A 16,665-nucleotide genomic window follows, 5' to 3' on the forward strand; every position below is an offset into this window, starting at 1 on the left:
CTCCCTCAACATGTAACAAAAGAGGTGGAAAGATTATGCAGAGGTTTTCTTTGGGGAAATAAAGATGAAAAGAGCAAAATCTATATGACTTCTTGGGAGAAAGTTTGTCTCCTAAAAGTCGATGGAGGCCTCGGTTTCAAAGAGGGATCCAAGTGGAACCAGGCTATGCTATCCAAGTATGTTTGGGCTATAATGGAGAAAAAAAATGAGTAATTTACGGCATAAATACCTAAGTTTTATGCCGAGTAGCAGATAAATACTTAAGTCCTATTTTTGGCGGTAAAAAAACCTTCCGTCACTACTCTGGAACTTCCGTAGGTACCTCCCCGTTATGTGGCAGGTTAGTGTCCACGTGTCACTCGTTCATTGGTCCATGTCATTAATTTTTTTTATTATTTATTATTTAAATATTTAAAAATTAAAAATAAAAATAATTTAAATCAAAATAAAATAATAAATATTTAATATTCATATTTTAATTTAATTAAAATAAAATAAATCATTAATTAAAACCTAAAAACTAAAACTAACAAATAAACACAAAAGAAAATTGGCAGCTCATCCTCTTCGTCGTCCTCTTCTTCTTCTTCCTGCCCTTTTTCTTCCCGCCCTTCTTCTTCTTGCTTCATCACCAGCCTCCACAGTTCGCCAGGTTAAGTTGGACCGAGAGAGTGAGCTTCAAATCGAAGTTGGATATGAATCTACCCTTAGGCTCCGACTTCTAAATGTCACGGCTAAGATCTGGGCCAAACGGCACGGTATGGAGCCACGAGATCTCGGAGAGCCTTCGATGGGATGCCTGGTCTTGGCAGAGATCTGGGCAACGTTCGCAACCCTTTGAAGCTCAAGTGTTTTTTTTTTTTCACTAGGTTTTTTGAATTTTTTTCTGGGTTTTCGTATTTTTTTCTGGGTTTTTGTATTTTTTTTTCTAGGAGTATATGGTGTTTTGGAACTAGTTGTCAATTTAGTCTAGCTATAATTGATATTTTAGTTTCAACTACATATATATTACTACTATAAGTTTTCATAAGCAGATAATAATAAATAGCAAAATATGATATGAGTTCTAAATTAATGCTCTGCATTTATAATATATATCTTCATATATCTCTCTTATATGTATATTCATCTAGTTAAACGGGTCTTGGCAGGCCTTGGTTTGCAGGTTGTCGAGAAGAGAGGCTCGCAGAAGTGAAGGGGAAGAGAAGGTGATTTTAGGGGTTAGGGTCTTTTTGTTCAAAGATATTTTAGATTTTGAATTTAATTTTGTATTTAATTAATTTTAAGTTTTTGTGTTTAACAAAACTAATCCTCTTTTGTTGGATTTTCTTTATTAACATAGGATTAAATTTTAAGTTTTTTTTTTTTTTTTGAGATGAGATTAAATTTTAAGTTTATGTGTTTGATAATTTGGTTATTTTTTATTTTAAAAATAATTTTTATTTAATTTGTAAATATATAAGAATTAATGATAAAAAAATGGATTATATTTGTTTTTGTTTATTTTTATATTTTTAAATATTTAAATAATAAATAAAAAAATTAATGACATGGACAAATGAACGAGTGACACGTGGACACTAACCTGGCACATAACGGAGAGGTACCTACGGAAGTTCCAGAGTAGTGACGGAAGGTATTTTTACTGCCAAAACTGGCACTTAGGTATTTATCTGCTACTCGACATAAAACTTAGGTATTTATGCCGCAAATTACTCAAAAAAAATTTACTTTGGGTTAAGTGGGTGAATCTCATTTATCTCAAAGGTGTTCTTTTTTGGTCTTACATCCAAAAACCAGACACGAACTGGTATTGGAAAAAATTATGTAGATTCAGACAAAATTTTCTAGTGATGAGATTTTGAGGGCAAGTAAAGTTGGTAAATTCAATGTTGCAACTCTCTACAATGGCCTCCTTACTCAGAATAGGGACAACTATAGTAAAGCCATTTGGAGCTACTTGAATTTGCCAAAATATCGATTTATACTTTGGCAAATTGTGAATTCTCACCTTCTCACTCGTGACAACTTGAGTGAGCTTCATGTTGTGCTTGATACCCAGGTTTGCCCTATTTGTGAGGACCAATTGGAATCTCATGATCACCTCTTTTTTGATTGTGGCCTTTCTCAAAGGGTAGTGGACCGAATCTTTAGTTGGTTGGGGTACAAAGCTTGGCCGGTTAAGTATGAGGGCTGGAAAAGTTGGCTTTCCTTGAAGAATTCAGGTTTGATTAGAAGTATATACATTTCTATTCTCGCTGTCGTTTGCTACTATATATTGTTGAACAGAAACATGTGTATTTTTGATTGTTTTTCTAGGAGAGATGTGCATATAGTTGCCGAAGTGAAGAATATAGTGCTATATAGATTATACCTTGTAAAAAATAGAAAAATGACTAGACATGAGAGGCTTTTATTGAATACATTACAATGTAATAATCTATCTTTGATTTTCTTATTGTTTGTATAGGAGAGGCTTGAGGGTGTATTTGTTCAGTTGATTAATGAAGACTTCCTCCTCCTCCTCCTCAGATAAGAGATTTGGGTGATGGGCCAACCAATCGGGCTCCAGGAGTTTGTCCTCTTTAGTCGCCTTAGTTTTAACAACGACTAAGTCAGTTGCAATGGCTTCCTTCACCTCTTTTGCAGCTTGGCATTGCCCCTAAAGTTTAACAGAATCGATGTTCTGAAATTTTGCAATTAGGCTAGACTTGCAAAGCATTTCCGTCGTGACTAACTCCTTGACCTTCAATTTCTCCTCAGTAAAGGCTTTGTATTGAGCTGCTTTTTGGCTATCTCTGCGATTTTGACGCTCTGGGTAGGGAGTTTTGAAAAAAGTAAAAAATTCACAAGAAAGCCATCAGTAAACCAACTAAGACAAAGAAAATCTAAGAGATGGGAAATTAAGGTTGCGAGTTGATAATACCTGGCAGTTGGAAGTTTAGCTGGAATGAGGGCACCCTTTTTACGGGGAACCCAGAGGAGAAGAACCAATACTCCAGATGTCCCAGGTGCAGTCAGTGTGGCTGACTGGCCAGTAAGAGTTAAGACGCTTGTCCAACTTGAAAAAGCTTAACTTTTTTTTTAGTCCTCATGGGGTTAGCCTTAACGCTGTTAAAGTAAAGGATTTCCTCCAGGGAAGGCACTTCCAAGCTATTCATCTTGCAAAAGATGTACCACCTAGCGAGGAGCCTATACGATGAAAGGATCATTTAGAAAGGATTTATCCCGATCTTGGCCATCAGGTTTGGAAAATAAGTTCTTAATGGAAGATGTGCTCCATTGGAGATGCGGGACCAGCTCCAAGTGTTGAATCCCTCCACACTCATGGACGCAGAATCTCGTATAGCAGACACCCAGTGCCACATTAATCCTAGAATATTGTGAAGCCTAGCACCATCAGCATATACCGTCAACATTCTGTAGGAACGAAAGCTATTAGCCCTCTAGTCCATCTCCCAAATCGAGTCATTGAAAGCTTGTGCAGCTGGGGGTCCTAGCCCTCCTTTTTCCATTGGCTTTCACGGAGGGTCCTTCCTCCATGATGGATTTGTCCTCTGGGACAATTTCAAGAACCATCCCTTGTTGGGACAATTTAGCAGGAACCACATCTTGGGTTCCTTCCGCGAGTACTTCCCCTACGTGGCCAATAGGTGCACCTTCAATGGTTTCCACGATGCCTAATTAAAATTCCTAGTTCATGTCCATCTATACCAACACAAACACAAAGAGAAACCAAGCTTTTTGAAGCAACCAGCTAATAACCCAGAACAAAAAATTGCAAGAGTTGCATTCCAATCGACAAATCCCTAAGGTTTATATACATGCATGCACCTATGAACCTCAGATAACTAGAAAAATACCCAGATAATTCTAGCCTCCTTTTCATAGAAAGGTGATTCTCAGACAGATCTATCCCAAAGTTGGGAAAATTTCTCACAAAGCTTTCTTCACTATTCAACATGTATAAAGTCCTAACTGCTGGAACTTATTTTACGAGGATTTAGATATACTAACATGTATGTTGATTATAATCTATAATCTAACATCCTAAATATGAATTACCTAAAATAATGAAATAAACATATAAGAGATTAAGAAATCTTTACATTGATGGCAGCAGAATAATAATGACTCATTCCATTCAGATACCTAGCCCTTGGTTTCTTTTTGTAGCAGAGCATTATCAAGATCTGAACATGGATCTTTTCTCATTTAATTTCGTTAGACATAGTCTTCCTCACTATGCTAGGTATTACTTTGACATGAGTGGGCATACTCGCAACTCACTATGGCTTCAGAATATTTAGAGGAAGAAGAAGAGAATTTCAAATAGAAGGAGGCTCTTTTCTATTTTTTAATCTTCTAATAAAAGAGACTGATGTAGGTTATGAAAATAAGAGCAATCATATTCTATTTATAGGATTCCTTCTAGGGTTAGGTTTAGATTTTAAATGGAATTAGAAAAGATGAAATAATGGCTTAAATTACCTCAAGTGGCCGGCCACATTATGAACCCCACTAGTTTTAATTTTGCTATTTTATTTAAAGACTTATCTTTTTCATTCACAAATACCATATTTTAATTCTAACTCTATAAATGTCAATTCTATCAATTTAATAATTATAATTAATTATCAAATAAAATTTTAATTCAACTTATTTATTTATTAGACCTTACAAAGTCTCTTAATTAACAAATAAACCCTAAATTCTCTTTTCTTCTCAAATAAGCCCTTGCTTAGTGAAAAATTCTGAAACAAGACAATAGACACAATCTTATTTAGAATTCTAATTGATTAAATAAAACCAATTAACTGAGACTACAAAGTAATATTATCCCAATTAGTGTGGGGACCATGGAACTATGTAATAAAGCTTCCAATAAGTAGATCTAAAATTTACCTAGTAAATTTCCAAACTTATTAATTCTTCCTAATTCCACTATAGATTTGGAATTGCACTCTTAATTATATAGAACGCTCTATTAGGAAAAATAGATGAAATTTTAATTACCCATTGTTTTAATCCAAATAGTCAAAGATTCTCTATGGATGATCTACATCGAGTAGGGACAAATATACCATTATACCCTTCAATATATCTTATCCTTAAAATACTTAGCTAGTTGAAAATCATATTTCAGTAAACTAATATAATTACTGAAATGAAACCTCAATCATTTATCGCATTAAGCCAAGCTCGAAGGAAAACATCATTCAGCTCTAGAAGTTATAAAAGCTATAGATTCCATATCTATGATTAGTGCTCCCACTCAATTGTACTACCATGTTTCCAAGACATAAGTATTGGGTCGATCCAATTAGCCAGCTTTAACAAACAAGTCAAAGACAGAACCTAACCATCTCAAGATTAAGATCTGATTGATCTAAGATCAACTAAGTGATATTGACTTAGAAAGAAATAATAGTAAGTTTATGATGTCTTTATCCAATGTCAATATCGGTCCAGTCCGATGTTTACTCCATACATCCGATACTAGCATACTTTGCCAATACACTAAAAAAGGACATACCATTTATCCAAGGTGTAAGTAAACTTTATTGCTAATTATCATGTCAGTGTAAATCTAGTGTACTTACAAATTATGGGACTTAAACTTTGAAACATATAATTATGATTATATTTCATTGTGTAGATAACACTATAATCATGAGCAACTACATGTTCTGGATTTAATAGAATTTATACATTAATCATATAATCATGAAAGTAATCATGTGAACCATGCAACATAAAATAGTTTCTGATCTTTTATTAATTAGCAAATCTGATTATGTAAAAATGAGTTTTTTTAGGGCATAAAATCCCAACAAACTTCCAATTACACTAATATAAAACTAAAAGTGTATTTCAATTAATCTTAACACCTTGATGTCCAAATCAAGTGTAGTATGCAGTATTTTCTTTGTAATAAGATCTGACAGGTTGTATTCAATATAAACTTTCTCCACCATCACATCTCCTTAGTCACAAAATCTTTGATATTGTGAAATTCTTTTCTATATGTCTACTCCTCTTAGGGTATTGGATTCTTTACTATTTGGCAACTATGTCTGTGTTATCAGGAAGTAACACTATTAGTTAATCCATTAATGGAATAACACCAAAAATTGTATAGAACTTCTCATAGGCTGAATAATTATCTAGTAGCCTTCTGGGCCACTTTAACATTCAATCTCAGTGGTAGAATTAGAGACTTTAGATAGGTTTTTACACTTCTTTAAAAATCACTGCTCCACTCTCAGAGTAATTACCATCTCATAAGTAGACTTACTAGCATTAGCGCAAGTCTAGCAACCTGGTTTGGTGTAGCCTAAGAGTATTAAAATACCAACCTTATCGAATAACACATTGGTCCTCCTTTAATCTTAAGATTTACTTGATTGTCTTCCAATATTCCTTTCTTGGATTAAACTAATACATACTCATAACTCTCACTCAACAGCAGGTATCTGGTCTAATGCATACCAGAACATACATAAGACCTCTCACTGTCAAAGCTTAAGGAATTCTTTCCTTGGCCTTTATCTTTTCTAGAATAGTTGAAACTGTTTCTTAGATAAATAATATCTATGTGTAGGAGCCAAAAGACTTAGCCATTAGAAAAAAATGCTTCAGCATCTTACTAAAGTAAGTTGCTTGAACTAGAGTAAGTAAATTACCAGGTATACCACAAGCTATAGGTTTAGATAATTTCAAACCTACAATACTAGGATTAGGATGTTTTGTTAAGTCCATTGAATAGACTTATTATCAATTTTTCCCTTCTTGACCTTGTAATAGAAAACTTTTTGTTGCTCCATATGAACGGTTTTAACTAGGGTGTGCATAAATCGATCTAATTCAATAAGAACTGACTGATCCAATTACAATCGACCGCCAAACATTGAATATTCAAATGTTGATCGAATTAGATTGGATGGCATTGTTAAAGATCCAATTAGATTGGATCGTATGGTGGATGGGATGTCCGAAAATCTAATACATCCAACATCCAATCAAATTAATCAATATTTTCATTTACTTTGAATGAGTACTTAAATTCATATTGTTATACGTTAAATCTATATGTATATATAAAAAATAACATTAAAATTTTACTCTTTTTTTCTTGGATTGGATGGATCTAGTCCAATCCAATACATACTGGACCTAAAATATTGGATGGATCCGATCCGATCCAAAAAATACTAGATGTGAAATATTAGATAGACCCAAATTACCAATAAATAAATATGAAATACATCCAATGGTTAGAACCGATCTAATATTGGATCGATTGGATGACTAAAATTAATTGGATCAGATCGGATGGTAAACTCTAACATCCAATATATAATTCGATCGGATCTAAATATGCCTAAAAACATTGGATGTGGTCCAATAAACACCCCTAGTTTTAACCATAGTTTTTTTTAGATTTTCTTCTTAGTTCCTTATTTTAACTATCCATTGTTTGTTTAAACTAACAATGAATTTTATCATAAGTTTCTTACAAGTCATAACAAGGTGGGTTCCTTGAAACTCTACCACTACGACGAGGTACCGTGACTTTCTATCTAGGAATATTAATGGTATTATCCACATCAGTTGTGTCAATACAAAGAGGCAGTGGGACCATCTTATATAGAATAAGATGATAGAACACTTTAGAATTGAAAATATCTCCTCTACTTTGCTACTTTATTTTAGATTTAGTCAAGTTCTTAGAAAAGTAGTATTTGTTGAAACAAAACTTTCTTATCTTAATGACCATAAGATGGTCCACCCCTAATCACTTTGGAATAGCTATCAAACATGCAAACTTAAGTTAATAGCTCTAGCTTTCTTTAAGTTCATGATCAGGACATCCATGAATCTAGGCTTAGCATTTTCCTAGAGGACTCAGGTAGTTGCTAGTAACTTATCATAGACCTTTCACTTTCATCAATATGGGACTCTGAAGTTTTAGGGAGGTAAGTTTGGATACAATTTGAAGTTCAATTTAATGATTTTTGAACTACATAACCAAATATTTCTCTACCCCTGTCAGTTTGTAAGATATTTAACCACTTATCTTAATGGTTTTTACCATTTTAGAATTTCATGAAATTTCTCAAACATTTCATTTTTTTTATTCAAGGTATAATCTAGAGTGATTCTCTTAAGAATTTAACGATAACTCATATTCACTCCTGAATGTACATCCATATGCAAATAAACATACTTTCAAGTGGATATTGACATGTTTTCTTTTAACAGAGAATAATCTTATCAAAACCACTACGAATAAGATGTAAAAGCCATAGATATATTACTGTGGATGTGGTATTTTGATGATTCCTAGTGTTGACCGAGGTTTTCGACAACCAATATAATAATAATAATAATTAAGAAAACTATAAGGAATTAAGAGAGAGATTTTTACGTGGTTGGGGCATTAATGATCCTTAGTCCACGAGTCTGTGTTTTATGATAGTATTTATTACAGAGAATGTTCTTGGTGGATTTTTCCTCTTCTAGTTCTTATGAAACCCAGAATTCTCGACCCCTGCCTTAATGAGTTTGGGGGTATTTATAGTGTTTTTGTGGGGTGATCCCTAGAATTGAGGTACATGTCTTTCTGTAATTCTCAGTAAAGGCACACATTCCCAATGAATATATCATAAGAAATGCATGGTCTAATCCCTAGGCTTTGTAGGGATTTTACGGACGTGGTCCTTTATCCTTTTTGACTGATGTGATTCCTTACAGAGTAGCCATCACTAGACTCATTAATCATAGCATAGTAGCTGCAGAGAGGGGGTTACGCCGTTAGACTTTAAGACATATGGCAGTTTCAATACGCCTTCTCCCATGCGGCATTAAATGTGAGATGACTGTTCAGATAGGATCTGACACCTCTCGGATATGCTTTGTGGTAGCTTTGCTCTCCTGGAGTATGTGAGACTCATGTGCCTTCTCCGGGAGGCATGCCTAAGGCTGATCCCTGAGGCTAATGAGACTTAGCTGAATTATTTAAACGTTAAACCCTTTCAGTCTACGTGTCATCGTTCGGTTGGTCCACGTATTTTGGGCAAAATCAGGGGCAACATTTACCCCCCAAGCCTTGTTTGGTGATAAAGTAAACAAGGCTTGCTTGGATGCCTCCGGTTGCCTTATCAGCTTCCTGGCACGTGCCTTGGGCGCGTGGTGACACATAATTGACCATCATTACTGCAGTTATTTCCTTTTTGCAAACAACGATTTGTTTCTTGTCCATTTATTGATACGGCACATTAAATAGGTGTCAGACGGGTACTCAAACGTTTTCAACTGCCTTGATGAGCGTTTAATCCAACCATTGGATCTGTAGAATTTGAATCAATTGCCCTCCTGACCGTACGATGGTGGTTGATCACAGCTGTTTCACACCTGTTCTGGCCTATAAAAGCTAACCCTTCTCACTTCATTTGGTTACTTTCAGCATTTCACCAAATTTTCTTAGAGTTTTTTCAGAGAGAAAAGAGACTTTAAACACCATTGATTTCCTACTCGTATATCTTCGACGTTGCCAGTCTTCGTTTTACCGGCGATCAACACCAACCTTTAGCCTTCAAACTTCATGTAAGTCCTTCGTAAATCGTGTACTTGCTTACTGTTTGTTTATATAGCACTTTTTATGATTTCTGGGTTTGATGTTTGAACTTCTGGGAATGGTTTTGTTCGAGTTTCTGAATGATGTGTTACATTCCTCCTTTTTACGTTAGATTACTTTCTTTTACTACGTTTTTGTTGAGAAATTATCCTCATCCCACGTAATGACCACTTTAGGGCTTAGAGTAGACCTTGCCTTTTTGGCCTTTCTCTGTTCCCTCTTTTTCTTCTTTTTTTTGTCTGCAATGTCACTACCTTTGGGATTCTTGCACCCGACTCTTGCCAAGGAAAATCTCTTGGGGCTTTCTTATTTGGCAAGTGTCCGGAGAGGGCCTCTTTCCAGCGGTTAGGGGACCCCCATTCCCATTTTTTTGAATTAGGGTTTGGTTTGGGGCCTAACTGCTGGATTTTTTTTGATTTTTTCAGAACCAAAATGTATGTTTCCACACCCGGTTCCAAATCTTCCAAGAAAGGGGAAGTACGTCTGGTCACCCTGGTGGAGGTCATGCAGGGCCCTGTGGCCCAGGAAAAGTACAAGTCCCGTGCTAACGGGTGGGAGGCGGCTGAGCTCCACTTCACTCTGACCTGCGCCCACCAACTGGAGAAGATCGTGGTGGTGGCAGGCATCAAACCTTCAGTCTCCGGGACCTACCACCGGCTACCTCGGGATGAGGAGACGCCCAACCACAATTATGGGGGCTTTGGAGCCTGGAGTCAGACCCACTTGATGTCCGGGGCCATGCTCCCTCTCCAAGATTATTTTATAAATTTCCTTGTTTTTGTTGGCCTTGCGCCGTACCAACTAATTCCCCATGCCTACCGCCTGCTTTCAGGCCTTTTTATTTTTTATGCTGCCCGGAGCTGGGGCTCGCCCAGTCCGGCAGAGATATTGTACTTTTATGAACTAGTTTCTATCCCCATGAAGGGGGATAAATTTAAAGACAGTTTTTATGGCCTTCGGGCCCATCCTTTGAATGAGGGCCCAGTCCTTTTCAACCATCAGAAGCATGTGAAGGAATATCGTCACCGCTTCTTCTTCTCCTCCAGTTTCCAGGCCATGGACCGCCCGGAGCTTCTCACGGGGTGGGTTAGGATCCCTCCCTACATGAGGACCGCGCCTACTTAAATATTTCTTCAACGGGCCAAGACCTTCTCCACTTACGATAAGAAGGCCCTCGATGTTGGGGAGTTGGTCACGACAGAGAACTATCGGAAGGCCAAGCTAATATCGGAGAACCAGTCGGTGGATGACTTCAACCTTTCCAAAGTCATCTGCACGAATGCGAGGACTTCGTCAGCAGAAAGGGCACTCCGGGTAGACATTATCGCCACGACGGAGGACAAGTACCAGAAGTACCTCTTCAGGAGGGAACAGGAGCTGGCCTATATCAAGGCCCAAGCGGCTGCCGGGAGGACTCTTCACCTGGAAGCTACGCCGGAGCGGAGGACCCCTAGGCCCAAGCCTGTGGTCCCGGTCCCTAATACCGGTGCTCCCGATGCCAGCACTTCGGGTTCTGGTAAGTCTCATTTAACAGTACATCATGTTCCTTCCGTCCGAGAGTATACCCACCTTAGACCTATAAGGTTCGATGAGCGCCTTCGTAGGTTTAGAATGCCTCCTACCCGGTGGGGTAATCACGCCAAAGAGTATTACTTTTCCCATTTAGGCCATTATTTAGGTCGATCCCGGATGGGTTCTGGACCTCCGGCACCTATTCCCCTGGATCATTCAGCGCACTTATCTTCCAGCTGGTTTCTTCCCTCGGACAGCTTTCTCGGGGATGATGAAGCCAGCGTTTGTTGGAAATTGTTTTTTACCAGGATCTAGATTTACTACCAAGTATGTTTGATTAACATCCTAATATGAATTCTAAAACAATTAAATAAACACATAAGAGTTTAAGAAAACGTTACATTGGGTGCAGCTGAATATTATGACTCCTTTTATTCAGATCTCTAGCCCTTGATTCCTTTCTGTAGCAGAGCATAATCAAGATCTAAATCTGGATCTTTTTCTCTCCTTCTTTGATGCTGATTTTCCATAGTCTTACATACTATGATTGAGGTACCGCTTGATGTGTGTGGGTACTACTCATTCACTCAAGGGATTTCGAAATTTAGAGAAGAAAAGAGAGTGGAAAGTGGTGGCTCAGGAATTCACTCTGAAAAGAATGAGATCTAATTGTGTGTGAAACCTGAAGCCTTTACCTTCTATTTATAGAATACCACACAGGGTTAAGGTTGAATTACTTGGCATTTAAAAATGAAAAATAAAATGAGAAAAGGGAAGCAAAGTGCCCGGCCATGGAAACAAGCCTCTCACTTTTGCAACTTTCCTATTTCATCATTTCTAGTTTCCCATTCTCCAAAATTGCCAATTTTCTCATTCAACCACATAAATGTCAAACCTAATTATTTAATAACTATAATTAATTATTAAATAATATATTGTCATTTATTTTATTTATTAATAAAAACTAATCAAAGTTTCCCAATTAATAAATATACCCTATAAACTCTCTATTTACTGTTTTACCCTTACTTAGTGACAATTCATAAAGTAGACATAATCTAACTTTTAGAATTATAATTGATTAATTAAAATCAATTAATTGAGTCTTACAAGCAGTATGGTCTCAACTAGTATGGGGACCATGGGTCTATATAACCGAGCTTAATTCCAATAAGTCGAACCGAATTTACCAAGTAAATTCCCTAACTTATTAATTCCTTATTGAATCCACTCTTAGAACTTGGAATTGCACTCTCAGTCATATAGAACGCTCTATATGTTCCATGATATAGACACGTCATTAGTTATCCAATGTTATAATCCTAATGTGATCAATGATCCTCTATATAGATGATTTACACTGTAAAGGGATTAAATTACCGTAACACCCTACAATGTATTTTATCCTTAAAACACTTAACTCTGTACAAATGATATTTCAGCTAAGTGAAATGAGTACTCCACCATTTATCTTCGTTTGGTTAAGCTCGAAGGAAATCATCCTTTACTTTCTATTCGCCAAATAGAAGCTATAGATTCCATATTTATGTTAGCGCTCCCACTCAATTGCACTACCGTATTCCCAAAATATACGTATCACCCTGACCCAAAAGTAGGCTTAACTAACAAATCAAAGAACACGAATAACACTCTTGAGATTGAACCTAATCATATCAGGATTAAGATCATTTGATCTAAGATCAACCGGTGATATTGAATTGAATAGATATTACGGTAAATTCTAATATATATAATCAAAGTTCAATATCGGTCCCTTGCGATGTATACTCCATACATCCGATACTGGTAAATTTTGCCAATGTCCTGGAAAGGACATAACACTTTTCCAAGGTGTAAGAATACCTATCGCTGATTATACCATGTCAGTCTAAATCCAGTGTTCTGGCAAATGAGGGAATAAAATTTCGAACATATAATTAAGATTATATTCTACTGTGCTGACAACACTATAATCATTAACAAATTCATATGTTCTGGACTTAAATAGAATTCATACATTATATATAGGCTAATTAGTAATTTTTCCCCTCGAACTTTGACATGTACTAAATCGTGCCCCCTGAACTTTTTTGGCCGTTAAAAATTCCCCTCGAACTATTGAAATCGTTAAATTTAAGGACTTTTGTCTAATTTTAGTAAAAAAATTCTAACATGGATGAAAGTTCAAGGGGCATTATTTAGTACATATCAAAGTTTGAGGGGCATGATTTGGTAAATATCAAATTTTGGGGAGCATCATTTAGTACATAAACAATCATTGAAACAGTAAATTGAATGAAATTAGACAAAAGTCCTTAAATTTAACAATTTCAATAGTTCGAGGGGAATTTTTAACGACCAAAAAAGTTCAGGGGGCACAATTTAGTACATGTCAAAGTTCAGGGGGAAAAATTACTAATTAGCCTTATATATATATATTCATGAAATAAATCATGTGAACCATGCAACATAAAATGCTATTTCTGATCTTTATTAATAAGTAAATCTGATTATATGGAATGGGTTTTATTTAGGGCACAAAACCCAACAACGTTATGATTCGAGACTTTGCTAGGGCCGAATTAGAGAGTCAGGGTAGGACTAGTTTTATTGCTTCTTTGTTGAGTGTATGTCTTTCTCATGAATATCCTAACACTTAGCTTATTTCCTTGTTGCAGCAGTCAGACCCATGGACGATCTTTTGGCTACTCTTACCGAGGCTTACAGTCTCGATGCCTCTCTGCCTCCGGCTCCCTCCCAGTCGGTTACCCCCGGGAGGTCCTCCTCCAATGCCCCTTCAGGCGCGATCTTCTTGATAGACAACGAGGAGGAAGTCGAGGAAGGAAAGGTGGAGAATGTGGCCGCGCTTGAGCTTAAGCGAAAGGGCAAGATGGTGGAGGCGGAACCTTCCAAGCGGACCCAGAGGGGGGACACTCCAGCGCCGAGCAATGACTCTGGGATTCCTTCCGAGGCGGAGGAATACACTGTGCCGCACGGCATAGTGTTGACCCCGGTTCCTGCTGATGAGGAGAGGCAAAATCTCCGCGTGGCCAAGCACAACTACGCCCTTGATGAGTACAGCCGGGGGCTGTTGGGTTTTATGCCCTAAATAAAACTCATTTCAATATAATCAGATTTACTTATTAATATAGATCAGAAATAACATTTAATGTTGCATGGTTCACATGATTTATTTCATGATTATATGTACATAATGTATGAATTCATCTGAAACCCTTTTCACATACTTGATCCTGTTTATTGTGTTGTCAACATATTGGAAAGTAAACATGACTATGTGAATAAAGTTTCCTAGATTTATCAGACACAGAGTTTTACTGATATGATAATCTACAACAGAGTTTACTTGAATTTGGAGAAATGCTATGTTCTTTCCAGAGCATTGGTTAAAGTAAAGTTCAGGTTGGGTGCATGGAGTATGCATCAGAAGGGACCGATATTGAACTTTGACTTAGATTTATTAAACTTACCGAAATATCTATTCAAGTCAATATTGCCTAGTTGATCCTAGATCAAATGATCTTAATCCTGTTACGATTAGGCTCAATCTCAAGAGGCTATTCGTGCTCTTTGATTTGTTAGTTAAGCCTACTTTTGGGTCAGGGTGATACGTACATTTTGGGAACACGGTAGTGCAATTGAGTGGGAGTGCTAACATAAACATGGAATCTATAGCTTCTATCTGGCGAATAGTAAGTAAAGGATGATATCCTTCGAGCTTGACCAAAGGAAAATAAATGGTGGAGTACTCATTTCACATAAGCTGAAATATCATTTATACGGGGTTAAGTGTTTGAAGGATTAAATACATTGTAGGGTGTAACGGTAATTTAATCCCTTTACAGTGTAGATCATTCATATAGAGGATCATTGATCAAATTAGGATTATAACAATGGATAACTAATGATGTGTCTATATGGTGGAACATATAGAGCATTCTATATACTGAGATTGCAATTCTAAGTTCTATGCGTGGATTCAACGAAGAATTAATAAGTCAGTGAATTTAAGTTATAAATTCTTGATCTGCTTATTGGAAGCTCGGTTATATAGACCCATGGTCCCCCCACTAGTTGAGATAATATTACTTGTAAGACTCATATAATTGGTTTTGATTAATCAATTATAATTCTCAAATTAGACTATGTCTATTTGTGAATTTTTCACTAAGTAAGGGCGAAATTGTAAAGAAAGAGTTTTAGGGGCATATTTGTTAATTATGATACTTTGTATAGTTCAATTAATAAATATGATAAATGACAATATTATTTAATAATTATTTATAGTTATTAAATAGTTAGAATTGGCATTTAGATGGTTGAATTTGAAAATTGGCGTTTTTGAGAAAATGAGATGCAGAAATGATAAAATTGTAAAATTGCAAAAACTGGGGCCCAAATCCATACTGCATAGGGCCGGCCACTTTTATAGCTTTTATCATATGATATTTTCATTATTTTAATGCCAAATAATTCAAACCTAACCCTAGTGGAATGCTATAAATAGATAGTGAAGGCTTCACGAAATTTACACTTAACTTTCACACTTTTCGTTCAGAGAAAAACCCCAGCCTTCTCTCTGTATTCCTAGCCGCCACCTTCTTCTCTTTCTTCCCTCTTCAATTTCAAAATTTTGTTAGTGTTAGAGTAGTGCCCACACACAGCAAGTGATACCTCAATCATAGTGAGGAAGATTGAAATGACCGCTCTAGTAATTTGGATTAGTAAAGGCAATTAGCATTAACTTTTATTATTTTATTATTATTTGTGAATTAATGTAATTATGGACCCCAATATTTAGAAATAAATATTAGAGTTATAATTTCTCAATTCCGGAGATTTTATTAAACTCTAGGGGTATTATTTAGCTTATATGTGAAATATGTTATTTTTGTAATTTTTGTTCGGCGACAACGAAAAATGCGATGGATGGCTAAATTGATCACATGGGTAAGTTTAGAACCTTATTTCATAGTGGGAAATATTTTAGAGAAAATAAATTATCAGGATTGAGCGGGGTTATGGAATTGACCATTTTACCCCTAGCTTTAGAAAAACCTTAATATTGGGTTAAAGGGCATTTTAGTCTTTTGGTTAAGGGGTGAGTGAGGTGGCTTCCCAAGTAGTTGACACCTAGCACATTATTTTTTCAGCAAAGAGTTAATTGGGGAAAACCATTTTCATTTGAGAAAATTAAAAGAAAAAGAAGAAAATTAGAATTGGAGTTATTTCTTAAACTTTCTGTCTCTCTTTCCTTCGGCTGAAGCAAACCAGGGCAAGGATCAACTTGTTCATCTTGTTTTTCTGGGATTAAGCTAGAATTCAAGGAGGTTTCATCTAAGGTAAAGCCCTAGAACCTTTGAAGATGTGATTTTAAGCTTTTTCTTGGGTTTGAATATGTGAAATTGTAAATTAGGGGCTGTTAAGGTTTGAATTGCCTAGGGTTCGAATTTTAGGGTCTTGTTGAGTTGATTTTAAGTCCTAGCTGCTGG

This window comes from Cannabis sativa, chromosome 7, assembly GCF_029168945.1.
Source record: "Cannabis sativa cultivar Pink pepper isolate KNU-18-1 chromosome 7, ASM2916894v1, whole genome shotgun sequence".
Taxonomy (NCBI): Eukaryota; Viridiplantae; Streptophyta; class Magnoliopsida; order Rosales; family Cannabaceae; genus Cannabis; species Cannabis sativa.